The sequence below is a fragment of the Theropithecus gelada genome, chromosome 4 (assembly GCF_003255815.1).
Source record: "Theropithecus gelada isolate Dixy chromosome 4, Tgel_1.0, whole genome shotgun sequence".
Lineage (NCBI taxonomy): Eukaryota > Metazoa > Chordata > Mammalia > Primates > Cercopithecidae > Theropithecus > Theropithecus gelada.
This window is the reverse complement of record NC_037671.1, coordinates 116,061,428-116,074,827: the sequence shown is the minus strand read 5'-3', so window position 1 is coordinate 116,074,827 and position 13,400 is coordinate 116,061,428. Positions and strand designations below refer to the sequence as shown.

Below are 13,400 nucleotides of genomic sequence, written 5' to 3'. Positions count from 1 at the left end.
GCTTGCTATAATGAAAGCACCCTAGAAATATTAAAACTAAGAAAACAGCACGTACTATCTCTGTTAGACAAGTGCCTTTTGTTATGTTAAAATATTCCATTTCTTCATCAGAAAGAAAAAACTTTTTTCATAGGATATCTTTTATATCCTATGGTTCAGCATTTACTAATCTTACACCACAAGCAGTTTACATGGAGAGATGTTTAGATAGTGAAAACTTGTCTGTATTATGGAAAGGTTGCCACCTAAATTAGCCAGAGACTCCAAAGCATTTAGCTGCCAGTCATGCCTTAAACCTTGGGAACATCCTATGTTAGACTTAGATTAAGAACCCTTTTAGGGGTTCAAAGAGGTGATGGGCTGTACTCAATGGTGAATGATCCCAAGGTTGAGTTAACTCATCACTCTGAAGAACAAAATGAGGAATTAGTTTACTTAGTTAATGACTGACACCTTACTATAAACTCCTAAGGAGGGCAAAGAATGAGATACAGATAATGTATAAAATATTTAGTAAAATGAAATTCTCATGTCAGCTGTTACAACCACAACTCCAAGGATGTGAGAGAGTGTGGTCTACACAGGAGGGGTGGAGTGGGTGTGGACCTCAGCCTTCTGCTCCAGGAGTCCATGCTTGTGAATGTCTTCCTACCTCTAGCGCCACTTTACAAAATCAAAACAAACAGAAAAGCTCCTAAGTATGGCTTCTTACTGGTGGTGGGAAACAGTTTGTCTCATTGTCTCATTTCAGAGATACCTACTGGTTACACACACAGGTTCTTTTCACATCCTTTATGCCCTGATTGAGAGGATGTCTTAGTCCATTTTGTGTTGCTGTCACAGAATACCTGAGACTGGGTGATTTATCAAGAAAGAGGCTTGTTTGGTTCATGATTCTGGAGGCTGGGGAGTCCCACAAGCATGGCACTGAATCTGTTTGGCTTCTGGGCTTCCAGGGAGAGTCTCATGCCATGTCATAACATGATGGAAGGTCAAAGGGGAAGTGGATACAGGTGAAGGATCAAAACAGACCCTGGCCTGGTGGGAACTAATCTGTCACCTCCAGAATGAATCCAGTCTCACAAGAGCAAGAACTCACTCACTGTAGTGAGAACTGCGCCAAGACACCTAGGCCCAGAAGGTGGAGTGTCTGTGACCCAAGCTCTTCCCATTGAGTTCCACCTCTTAAAGTTTCCACCTACCAACATTGCTGCACTGGGAATTAAGGTTGCAACGTGCCTTTTGATGGGGATATTCAAACCATAACAGAGACGTTGCCTTCTAAGATAGACCCTCCCATCTTCCTGGGGTAGGGGAGCTGGCTTGGTCTGTCTAGAAGGATGAGCAGGCTGCCCACTACCTACCTTTATTAAGAGTGATTGTCAGTCATCATTCCTTGGCTAACTTTAATTTCCACTTTTAAATGATCTAATCCTTTCAGAGAAATTTTGAGGATTAATAATATGAAAAACCATCCCCCCAAAAGCTCAGAATATTTATGAAGGTATTATTAGCAACATCTACTATACTTTTGCTATAACTAATTCTGCCTTGTTAATCTGTGTATTCAAATTAAAGGTTGTTCTTTGACCCAATGGGGGGCAGAGGCTGTTGAGATTTTTTTATTATGGAATATTGGTGGGGTTTCTACCTTGATTGCAAATTTGGTCACACACCAGGTTTTATGAATGTAAAATAATCTAATCAACACTCCAGAATGAAAACTCTTGTTGGATTGCTTCAAGAGAATTACTGTTCTGTAGTAGGAGCTCTATCACATTGAATTAAGTAATAATAGATAACATGTATTCTAGGTAAAACTCTTTTTTCATAGGGTATCTTTTATATGTACCTAAAAAAGAGATTCGGATGATACATGGTAACTATTAGTAGTGCTTTTTAGTATAATTGTGGGTAATTTATTTTATCTGTTTTGTGCAATGCACATGTATTTCTCCTATAAGAGAATAACTTCAAAGTTGTTTTTTAGAAGGGGCGGGCATGAGTATCCCACTGTTTTATTGTCATGGGTGAGAAAGGGGCACAAGCCCTCTCCTGCCACAGGGCTTTACAATGTTTGGAATAGCTTGATTGGTGTTTTTCCCATCTTCTCTTTTTGAGGAAGATGGGTTTTAAATTTTTAAAAAATTATAAATAAGGAAGAAAAAGCCAGTAAATTTGTTTATATTAGATTCTTTATATTTTCAGAGGAAGCAGCCTTAACACTTTGGATAGAACACATAACACTTTGGAAGACTCCTTTGGTGTCTTTATTTTTGGGGGGCAGGAAAGATAGTCTCTGAGGATGAGGATGGTACCACCACCCACAGGACAGAAGGAAAGTTAAAAGGAAGGTTGGATCACTTTTCAACTTCCTTCTGGAGCCCGGCCCCTTCTAACTGCTCAGGGGCTGACTTCTGTATCATCAGCTGTTCCTTTGCTTCAAGAGTCATAGACTGTATATTGAAGATCTGTGCAGTTTGTGATATGTAAATTATACCTCAGTAGACTATTAGAACACAAATACACACAAAAGCCTTTCTCTCTCTTCCTCTCTTCAGCCACATTTGACAGAGAGATTGTCTATATTCTTTGATCGCATTTTATCAACTTCTGTGACCTTCTTAGCCACTGCTGTGTGGCTTGTCCTTCTTTTCCACCCAGAAGGTTCATGACCTCCATGTTGCTGAATTCCAAGTGCCTGTTCCAGTTTTTGTCTTGTGTGCTCTCAGCCCCCTCCCCTCCACTCCCCTCCCCTCCCCCCTTTTTTTTGACGGAGTCTCACTCTGTCGCCCAGGCTGGAGTGCAGTGGCGCGATCTCGGCTCACTGCAAGCTCCGCCTCCCGGGTTCACGCCATTCTCCTGCCTCAGCCTCCCGAGTAGCTGGGACTACAGGTGCCCATCACCACGCCCGGCTAATTTTTTGTATTTTTAGTAGAGACGGGTTTTCACCGTGTTAGCCAGGATGGTCTGAATCTCCTGACCTCGTGATCCGCTCACCTCGGCCTCCCAAAGTGTTGGGATTACAGGTGTGAGCCACTGCGCCCGGCCTGTGTGCTCTCGGCTTTCTAAGCCGCTCTGTCAATTATCCGTCCATCAGCCATCCCAGCATCCGTCCATCCTTCCATCATACAAGGCACAGTCCTTCTGTCCCTCCTTCCAATATCCACCTACTAGTCCCTTCGTGTGTCTCTGCCAGGCATTCTTTTTTTTTTTTTTTTCAACAAATATGCTTTATGTTTTAGATGGTTTTAGATTTACAGAAAAATTGTGAAGACAGAACACAGTTCCCATATATTCTGCAACAGGTTTTACCTGTTAGCAACATGTTAGAATTATACATTTGTCACAATCAGTGAACCAATATTGATACATTATTATTCTCTAAAGTCCATACTTTATTCAGATTCTTTAGTTTTTGCCTAGAGTCCTTTTTCTGTTCCAGGATCCCATCCGGGACACCACGTTGCATTTACCTGGCATGTCTCCTTAGACTCCCTTGGCTATGCCAGTTTCTCAGCCTTCCTTTGTTTTGGATGACCTTGACATTATTGTGGAGTACTTATTAGGTATTGTGTAGAATGTCCCTCAAATGGCATTTGTCTGATATTTTTCTCATGATTAGACTGTGTTTATGGGTTTGAGGGAGGAAGACCCAAAAGGTAAAGAAACATTTTATCACATTCTGTCAAGGTACATCCTGTCAATATGCGCATTGCACAAAACAGATAAACAAAATAAATTACCCATATCGATACTAAAAAACACTACTAATAGTTATCATGTATCATTTGAATCTCTTTTCTAGGTACATATTTTATATATATATATATTCACCTGTTGATATTCACCTTGAGCACCTGGCTGAGATAGTGTCTGTCAGGCTTCTTCACTGTACAGTTACTCCCTCTCTTTCCACACTGTATTCTTTGGAAGAAAATCACTATGTGTAGCTCATTCTTAAGTAATGGGAAGTTATGTTCCGCCTCATTGTGTAGCTACATAATGTATATGGAATTCTTTTGCATGGGAGATTTGTCTCTTCTTCCTCATTTGTTTACTTAGTCTGCTTTATTTATGCCACTATGGATCATGGATATTTCTTGTTTGCCTTGGATTATAATTCAATATTACTTTATTTTGTGGCCCATATTATTCCAGTTTTGGCTATTGGGAGCTGTTTCTATTGGTTCTTGTGTTCCTTTGACATACCCCCATGATCATGTGTGTGTGTGTGTATTTAATACTTCTTTACTTTCTAGCACTACAATACTTGAATACTTCTTTACTTTCTAGCACTATAAAATACTCATCTTGTATGTCTTCTGCCCCAGATTTAGAGCCAGTCATTTCTCCAAGGACCCCTGGTTCCTTTTATTAGAGATTGTTATTAGAAACCAAGATATGGCCAGGTGCGGTGGCTCGTGCCTGTAATCCCAGCACTTTGGGAGGCCAAAGAGGGCAGATCATCTGAGGTCAGGAGTTTGAGATCAGCCTGGCCAACACGGTGAAACCCCATCTCTACTAAAAATACAAAAATTAGCCAGGCGTGGTGGCATGCTCCTATAATCCCAGCTACTCGGGAGGCTGAGACAGGAGAATCGTTTGAACCCAGGAGGTGGAGGTTGCAGTGAGCTGAGATCATGCCATTGCACTCCAGCCTGGGTGACAGAGCAAGACTCTGTCTCAAAAAAAAAAAAAAAAAAAAAAGGGCCGGGCGCGGTGGCTCAAGCCTGTGATCCCAAATCTTTGAGAGGCTGAGGCAGATGGATCATGAGGTCAGGAGGTCAAGACCATCCTGGCTAACATGGTGAAACCCCGTCTCTACTAAAAATAGAAAAAATTAGTTGGGCGTGGTGGTGGGTGCCTGTAGTCTCAGCTACTCAGGAGGCTGAGGCAGGTGAATGATGTGAACCCGGGAGGCGGAGCTTGCAGTGAGCAGAGATGGCACCACTGCACTCCAGCCTGGGTGACAGGGTGAGACTCTGTCTCAAAGAAAAAAAAAGTAAAGTAACCAAGAAAACCAACATAAGGGATGCCAGGTGTACTTGTTGCTACTGAAATGCCATTGTTTCTAAGATCTCTCACATGACAGCAAGAAAAGATATATGTATATTCTAATTTGTGTATATATATCTACAAATATTTCCATATGTAACCATCAGCATCTATATCAAGCTAAACATCAGCTCATTTGATGTCTTCGATTCTAATCCATTACCACATGGGTCGTGCTAGTCCCCTTTCTTTCCCTGCCTTTAAACTCCTACTGCAACAGAGACAAACCTGTGGTTCCCACCACCCATAACCATTCCTTTAATTGTTCAGTTGTAGTGTACATGTACAGCAATATCAGAATTGTTAACTCAATCCCTATGGGAAACAACTTTATCAACTAGAAGATGGTGCTTACGTGCACTCCTTTTGCATTTGATTTTAACAGACTCTACTTATTTCTAGTTACTTCGGTTAGCACCCTTTTCCCCTATCCCCTTCAGTGAGGTTGTTGCATACATTTGTAATATAGATAGATTGTTTTATCACATTCTACATTCCATCCTAGGATCCCACAATCTCCTAAATGATTTTTTAAATTTGTGTATATTGTACATTAAGATTAATTCTTTGTGGAATCAGTCTTATGGATTTTAACAAATGCATAGTGTCATGTATCCACCCTTACAGTATCAAACAGAATAGTTGCACCTCCTAAAATATCTCCTGTGCTTTACCCATTTACCCTCCTCCTTTTCTTTTCTTTTGTTTTCTTTTCTTTTATTTTGTTTTCTTTCGTTTTGTTTTGTTTTCTTTTATTTTTGAGACGGAGTCTTGCTTTGTCGCCCAGGCTGGAGTGCAGTGGTGTGATCTCAGCTCACTGCAACCTTTGCCTCCTGGATTCAAGCGATTCTCCTGCCTCAGCCTCCCCAGTAGCTGGGACTAAAGGCATGCGCCACAACATCCAGCTAATTTTTGTATTTTTAGTAGAGACGGGATTTTGCCATGTTGGCTAGGCTGGTCTCCAACTCCTGACCTCAGGTGATCTGCCCACCTGGGCCTCCCAAAGTGCTGGGATTACAGGCAAGAGCCACAGTGCCAGCCCAACCTCTGCCATTTCTTCCTGAACCACTGATCCCTTTCCTATTGCTATCGTTTTGCCTTTTCCAGTATGTCATATAATTGAAATCATACAGTATACAGCATTTTCAGACTAACTTCTTTCACTACGCAATATACATTTAAGATTCATCTGTGTGGTTTTTTTTTTGTGGCTTGATAGCTCAATTCTTTTTATGGCTGAATAAGATGCCATTGTATAAATGTACTACAGTTTATCCACTTGGCTCTTGAAGGACATCTTGGTTGCTTCAGTTTTTGATGATTACGAGTAAGCGTGGTATAAACACTTGTGGGTGGACTTTTGTTTGGATATATGTTAGAAATTAGTGAGGTCAAAATGCCACATGCACTTTTAGGTGCTAGGGACACAGGTGCTTGGATACAACAGCGAAAGAGTCCCTGTGCTCTTAAAAACAAACGCAAATGAGTAAATCAGAATGGCTTCAGCTCCTGAGTAGTGCTAGGAAAAAAAAAAGCTAATAGGATAATGAGTGAGAGACTGTGGCCAGGTTAATGGGGCCAGGAAGGGCTTCTTTGAGGAAGTTCATTGCATTTGTATCTGGGTCTGCATGATGAGGGATGGCACCAGCGGTGTGCAAAGCCCTGGAGGGACATACTGGACTCAGTTCATGCAAACATCCTATGGCAGGATGAATCTTGGCATGACCAAGGGACTAGGAACAGAAAGAGGTGAAGATGTGAATGAGAGTATTTTCTTAAAAACTTTTTATTGTAGGCCGGGCACTGTGGCTCATGCCTGTAATCCCAGCACTTTGGGAGGCCGAGGCAGGCAGATCACGAGGTCAGGAGATCGAGACCATCCTGGCTAACACGGTGAAACCCTGTCTCTACTAAAAGTACAAAAAACTAGCCAGGCGTCATGGCTGGAGCCTGTAGTCCCAGCTACTTGGGAGGCTGAGGCAGGAGAATGGCATGAACCCGGGAGGCGGAGCTTGCAGTGAGCAGAGATCGCGCCACTGTACTCCAGCCTGGGTGACAGAGTGAGACTCCGTCTCAAAACAAACAAACAAACAAACAAAAAAATCCTTTTTATTGTAGTATAACATGCAAAATACACAAAACCCAAGTGCAAGTGCACAGTTGATGAATTTTGTCAAATTGAAGCCACCCACCTTCCAGATCAGGAAATGGAATAGTGCCAGCACTGCAGGGGTCCCTCATGTATGCTCATCCCATTATTAGCCCCCTGTCCTCCCTCCAAGGTCATCTGATTAATTTTGCCTTCTTAAAAGCTTTTATGTCTGTTTTTGTTGTTATTGTTATTCAACATTAGATGTGTGAGATACCCACATTGCTGCATGTCATTTGAGGTTTGATCATTTCCGTTGCCACATAGTACTCCATGTGTGAGTACGTCACAGTTGTTTTTTTATTGATTCTACTTTGGTGGACATTTGGAAGGCTTTCAGTTTTGAGCTATTCTGAATTGCGCTTCTGTGAATATTATTGCATGTGTCTTTTGGTGAACCTATGTCTGCATTTCTGTTGGCTTATATACAGAGTTGCAAAATTGCTGGTTTATAGAGTATGTATATATTCAGCATTGCTAGGTACTCTCAGATGATTTCTTAAGTAACTGCACCAATGTACATGCCCACGACACTATGTGAAAGTCCTGATTGTTTTCCATCCTCACCTACACTTGCTATCTTCTGACTTTTTCATTTAGCCGTCCATTATGTATATAGTGGTGTTGCATTATGGTTCAAATTTACATTTAGCTGATGACTAGTCAATTCCAGCCCCTTTTCATATGTTTACTGGCCTTTGGATATCCTCTTTGTGAAGTGCTTGTTCGATTCTTTTGCCCATTTCAAAGAGAAAAAACAACAACTTTGGGTTTGGGTTGTCTTTTATATATCCTGGACATTGATCTCTTATAGTCTAGATAAGAGCCCTTTGTTGGAAATATGTGTTCCACTTTGTGAATTGCCTTTTTCACTCTCTGAATGGTGACTTTTGAGGCACAGAGGTTCTTAATCTTAATATTTTCCAATTTGTCAGCTTTTTCCTTTATATTTGGTATATTTTCAACCTATTTAAGAAGCCCTTGTCTGCTACAAGGTCATGAAAATGTTTTTCTATGTTACCTTTTTGATGCTTCATTATTTTACCTTTTATATATAGATCTGTAATCCATCTGAAATTCATTTTTATGTGTGGTATAATGTAGAGATTAAGATTAAGATTATGTGTGGTATACAAGCCTGTAATCCCAGCACTTTGGGAGGCCGAGACGGGTGGATCACGAGGTCAGGAGATCGAGACCATCCTGGCTAACACGGTGAAACCCCGTCTCTACTAAGAAATACAAAAAACTAGCTGGGCAAGGTGGCGGGCGCCTGTAGTCCCAGCTACTCAGGAGGCTGAGGCCGGAGAATGGCGTGAACCTGGGAGGCGGAGCTTGCAGTGAGCTGAGATCCGGCCACTGCACTCTAGCCTGGGCTACAGAGCCAGACTCCGTCTCAAAAAAAAAAAAAAAAAAAAAAAGATTATGTGTGGTATAATGGACAGGTCTGAACTTGCCTTTAGGCAAGAGTTTTAAAATATCTGGGCTCCCACTCCAAGAAAAGATACTCAGATTTTGTGTTAGAGAAGACTTGACTTGCCTAGTTAATTACATTTCTTCTCTAGGCCCAAATATGTTTCTGGACCAGTTCTTTTGGCTAAAGTCCTTGGGGAAGGTTGGTTGACCTCAGATTGTTCAGTTGGCAGTACTGTACTTTTGTAGTACATGAGCATGATGACTGGGTATTCACATGCGTGTGTGAGATGTACCAGCCTTGAACCTTGTTATGACATTGGCACATTACCCATCTGCCCTGAATTTGGAAAAAAAAAATTCTTTTTTTTCCACTTGGACATCTAGTTGACCCAGTACCATTCATTTAAAGATCATCTTCTCTCACTGGACTGTAGTTAAAAATCAGGGGATACTGTAGATTGAATGTTTATATCCCCCTAAAATTTATATGTTGGAATCCTAAGCCCCAATATTATAGTACTGGGAGAGGGGCCTTTCAGAGGTGATTATGTCCTGAGGGTGGAGCACTCATGAATGGGATTAGTGCCCTTATAAAAGACACAAGAGAGCTCTCTTTCTCTGCTCTGCATCGTGGGAGAACACATTGAGAAGTTAGCCATCTGCAAACCAGGAAGTTGGCTCTCACCAGACATGGAATCTGTGGCACCTTGATCTTGAACTTCCCAACTTCCAGAATGGTGAGAAATATATTTCTGTTGTTTAAACTACCAGTCTGTGGTGGTCTGTTAAAGCAGCCCAAACTGACTAAGACAGGAGACCTTATATGTGTGGCTCTATATAGATTCTAGTGAGTATGTTCGAATATTAGGTGGAGCCTTTCTGTCTTGCTCACTATACTCCATCTGCATTTCCTGGCAGTGGCCCCTGTGCTGTAAATATTCAATAAACATCAGTTAGTTGGTGGACAGGTCTGAACTTGCCTTTAGGCAAGAGTTTTAAAATATCTGGGCTCCCACTCCAAGAAAAGATGCTCAGATTTTGTGTTAGAGAAGACTCGACTTGCCTAGTTAATTACATTTCTTCTCTAGGCCCAAATATGTTTCTGGACCAGCTCTTTTGGCTAAAGTCCTTGGGGAAGGTTGGTTGACCTCAGATTGTTCAGTTGGCAGTACTGCATCTATTTAACCATCCAGCCAGTCATACAATAAATATCTTTTATGGGCCTACTATGTGGTAGGCATAAAGTAGAACTGAAATAATAGGATTATTTCCGGAGTTTCTATTTTTAATTTTATAACATTTGTTGTTTCTTTCTTTACAAGTTAAACACTCAGTGCAAGGAGGGTAATTTTGAGAATATTCCTCCATATCTGAGGTAGCTTTATTGTTCTATTACAGTTATTTAAAATTTTTGTGTGTGACAGCCTGGATAAACAGGCAACAAGCCTAAGAATTAGAACTTTTATGTTGCTATCAGACTATTTTAAAACAAACAAAACCCTACAAAGAAAAAGAGATGAAAATAAATGTGAAGTGCAGTATTTCATACAGTGAATTCAGCGAGAAGTTAAGTACTTTTCTCATTTTCAAAATTTAGTGCCAGACCAAAGACCAAGTTTAGAAAAATAGACTAATGCATTTTCAGGAGGTTGGTGTGGACTCTGCATGTGCCAGTCAGTGCCAGTACACCAGATCGCATTGTGAGTGGGCCACGTGCCACATACCATGTGTCACATGCTGCATACTGCTCTTCTTTTTTTTTTTGAAATGGAGTCTCGCTTTGTCACCCAGGCTGGAGTGCAGTGGCATGATCTCGGCTCACTGCAGGCTCTGCCTGCCAAGTTCATGCCATTCTTCTGCCTCAGTCTCCTTAGTAGCTGGGACTACAGATGCCCACTACCATGCCCGGCTAAGTTTTTGTATTTTTAGTAGAGATGGGGTTTCACCATGTAAGCCAGGGTGGTCTCGATCTCCTGACCTCGTGATCTGCCCACCTCAGCCTCCCAAAGTGCTGGGATTACAGGCGTGAGCCGCTGTGCCTGGCCAAGTGCTGCTCTTCTTGGTAACTGCCCCCTGGGGAACAGAAGAGCCCTAGAGGCTTCTCCCATGGTGCCATCTTGCTTGGTGACACCAGGGCCTGGGGTTATGTCCCAGGGTCTCTTTATTCCTCCTTTCCTCTGGGGATGGATGTGAACAAAGAGGGGCAAGGGACAAGCAGATCCCCAAACTGGGGCCAGCTCCAGGAGGTAGCTGTTGGAAAATGGGGCTGCCTCCACCAGCACTTGTTGTCCACCACTGCCCATGTCCGGTGGCTGCAGTTTGAGCTGCTGTGAAGCCTTTTGGAGTCACTGGGAGAGGCAGCCTCGTAGCTTCCCCTCCTTAGGAGGAGGAAGCAGATTGCTAAGGGAACAGGGCGGCTGGTGCTTAATGTTACTTCCGTGATGGGACTGTGATTCTCTTTTCTATTTAGTTAATGTCATGTCCATTTTCCTTTTCAGCTTGTCTCAGGCGAATATTTTATATATTTAGTGAAACCTCACCAACCTTGAAGTCATGAATTTTGTAACTCCAGTCATTTGGAACCGAGTGAAGGAACCTAAAGGAAAGCAGAAAGAGGTCAGGCGCCGTGGCTCACGTCTGTAATCCTTGCACTTTGGGAGGCGGAGGCGGGCGAATCACTTGAGGTCAGAAGTTCAAAAACAGCCTGGCCAACGTGGTGAAACCTCATCTCTAAATACAAACATTAGGCCGAGCACAGTGGCTCACGCCTGTAATCCCAGCGCTTTCGGAGGCCGAGGTGGGCGAATCACTTGAGGTCTGGAGTTTGAGACCAGCCTGGCCAACACGGCAAACCCCGTCTCTACTAAAAATACAAAAAAATTAGCTGGGCATGATGGCGGGCACCTGTCATGCCAGCTACTCAGGAGGCTGAGGCAGGAGAATTGCTTGAACCTGGGAGGCAGAGGTTGCAGTGAGCTGAGAACGCACCACTGCGCTCCAGCCTGGGTGACAGAGCAAGACTCTGTCTCCAAAAAAAAAAAAAGAAAAGAAAAAAGAAAGCAGAAAGCGTAGCTTTGAGACCCTAAAGAGATATGATATTCTCGGGTATGCTGGGGTATGTTCTTGATTTATCACAGAGGTCCTTGGGCTTCCACGTAGAGCTTCTGTGCTCTTACTTTAGCCACATTTCTAACAAGTTTGGTTTTCTGCTTTTTTAGTTCACTAGATTTAGAAGCAGCAAACTAGGCTGCTAGGTATACATCCTGGGAGAACATCTAGAAGTGACAGCTGACAGCCTGACAGTAAGGGAGGGGACGGAGCATCTATAAAAAGCTTGGAAGACCAGAGCCGTCTTATACTCTGTATAAGGCAAAGAGAGCTCTGAGCCTGTTGCAGCGTGTCCCGAGAGGCAGTGTGGCAGGACGCCTGGCCATAGGAGTGACCTGAGCCATTCAGACCCCAAAGGCAGGCACACGAGGAATCCCTTTAGAGAGATTTGAAGAAAAAGAGTTGAAATAATTTACCTATATAGAACCCTTGTTTTCCTTGGGATACTAAACACATAAAATAACTCCCCCTTTCTCTCCATGTCTCCCTTCTCCCCTTTCTCTTTCTCCCCTTCTCTCCTCCCCTCTTTCTCTCCTTCTCTCCTTCCCCCTTCCCCTTCCCCTTGCTTTTCTCCCACCCTTTCTACGGTCCCTCCCCTCCTGACTCTCCTCTCCCCCACTCCTCCCCCACCTTGCTTTCTCCCTTTCGATTTTAACTTCCCCTTTTACTTTCCTCTCCCCTACTCCTTCTCCCTAACACAATACAGCGTCCCTTTTTTTTTTTTTTTTGTCTTTTTTCGTCTTTGAGGTTCACATATATGCAGTGAATTGCTGGTGAAAGTTTAACAACTGGCTCTTATGAGAGAAAAAAATTCCTTGATTCACAGCAGCCCAGTTTCCTTGGTGTAAATTCTCACCATGGTTGATTTCAGGTGACCCTTGTGAGGTCCCTGGGGAGGAGCAGGGACAAGTACTTCCTCCATACAGATGCAGGAGATGGAAGTAACCTTAAGAGCGTAAGAATAGGAAAATGTCATCAAATAATTAGAAAGTCATGTTTTGAGTATTTACAACTTTATTATATACTCTTCTTATACAATTATATAATTTAATTAAAAATGTTAGTAACATTTAACTCAATGTATCAAAAATATTATCATTTTAACATATGATCGATATAAAGTTATTATTATTTGAGACAGAGTCTCACTCTGTAGCCCAAGCTGGAGTACAGTGGTGCAATCTTGGCTCACTGCAACATCTGCCTCCCGGGCTCAAGTGATTCTCCTGCTTCAGCCTCCCACGTAGCTGGGACTATCGGTGCGTGCCACCATGCCCAGCTAATTTTTTGTATTTTAGTAGAAATGGGGTTTCGCCATGTTGCCCAGGGTGGTCTTGAACTCCTGAGCTCAGGCGATCCACCCGTCATGGCCTCCCAAAGTGCTGGGATTACAGGTGTGAGCCACTGTGCCCAGCCTCAATATAAAATTATCAATAAGATATTTTACACTCCTTAAAAATATATAACCTTCCATTATAGTTAGAGGTGATTCTATGACAAATTTTGACCAGGGAAATGAATTCACTGCATGGAGTGTCTGAATAATAATTTAATGGTAATTGATTCAGTTGTCATGGGAAACTTGTCCTTTTCCTTACTTCTTGAAATGTAAGTAGAAGAGGAAAAAAAATTAAAAATAGAAACAATAAAATAAGAACTTACGTGTGAC

At 42.4% G+C, this 13,400-nt stretch overlaps 1 protein-coding gene and 1 non-coding gene across 2 annotated transcripts in view; both read left to right on the top strand.

Annotated features, from left to right (window-relative positions):
• The window catches only part of PPP1R14C (protein phosphatase 1 regulatory inhibitor subunit 14C), a 108,938-nt gene that overhangs the window by 14,275 nt on the left and 81,263 nt on the right, over positions 1-13,400 (top strand). The window lies entirely within an intron of this gene.
• On the top strand, positions 8,858-8,961 carry LOC112624004. Its single transcript, XR_003119335.1, has one exon. It is a non-coding gene; the product is annotated as a small nucleolar RNA U13 (small nucleolar RNA).